The sequence below is a fragment of the Nannospalax galili genome, unplaced genomic scaffold (assembly GCF_000622305.1).
Source record: "Nannospalax galili isolate Female #2095 unplaced genomic scaffold, S.galili_v1.0 scaffold1119, whole genome shotgun sequence".
Taxonomy (NCBI): domain Eukaryota; kingdom Metazoa; phylum Chordata; class Mammalia; order Rodentia; family Spalacidae; genus Nannospalax; species Nannospalax galili.
In genome coordinates this window covers 861,696-862,711 of record NW_008343597.1, presented here as the reverse complement: position 1 = coordinate 862,711, position 1,016 = coordinate 861,696, and positions in this window count along the sequence as shown.

Here is a 1,016-nt window from a genome sequence, read left to right as displayed (position 1 = left end):
ACACCAATCAAAATCCCCATGATATTTTTCACAGAATTGGAAAAAACCATCCTAAGATTCATATGGAATCACAAAAGACCTCGGATAGCCAAAGCAACACTGAGCACTAAGAGCCATGCCGGGAGGATTACTATACCAGATTTTAAGCTGTACTACAGGGCTATATTCATAAAAACAACATGGTACTTGCACAAAAATAGACCCATAGACCAATGGAACAAAACTGAAGACCCAAATATGAGTACATGCAATTTCAGCCACCTGATATTTGACAAAGGGGCCAAGAACATTCACTGGAAGAAAGACAGCATGTTCAGCAAATGATGCTGGCAAAATTGGATCTCCACCTGTAGAAGAATGAAACTAAACCCCTGTCTTTCACCCTGCACAAAAGTCAATTCTAAATGGATCAAAGACATCAACGTAAAGCCTGAAACTCCGAAACTGTTAGAAGAAAACATTGGCAAAAACCTACAAGATATAAGTATAGGAAAGGATTTTCTAAACTGGATATCAATTGCTCAGGAAACAAGGCCAAGAATCAACAAATGGGACCTCATTAAACTAAAACCTTCTGTTATAGTCCCTTTTGAAAGAGCTGTATCATTGCTCTAGGAAACTGTTATTGAGCATATTAAAGCTGTAATGATACGCTTCTTCTGAAAAAATAAAAAAGAATATTTAAAAAAATGTTGGAAACAGCATATTTTGAAATGAAATGGAAATCTTTAAAGGGCAAAAACTCATTTAATTTTATATCTTACAGGGTTTATACTGAGTTCAATATTGTATAACTGTATTAATTCAACTGTGAACCTAAAAATTTACAGCCACTTTTGAAATAGATGTATCCTTGCTCTGGAGTGTGTTACTGAATAGCTTAATGCTTCTTCTAATCATGTGGTTATTAAATCTTTAAAAAAAGTAATAATAATTCTTCAAAGCATAAAAATTTGCTCCTTAATAATTAGTAGATGTGAAAAACATTACCATTGAAATCTACCTGATGACTTTAT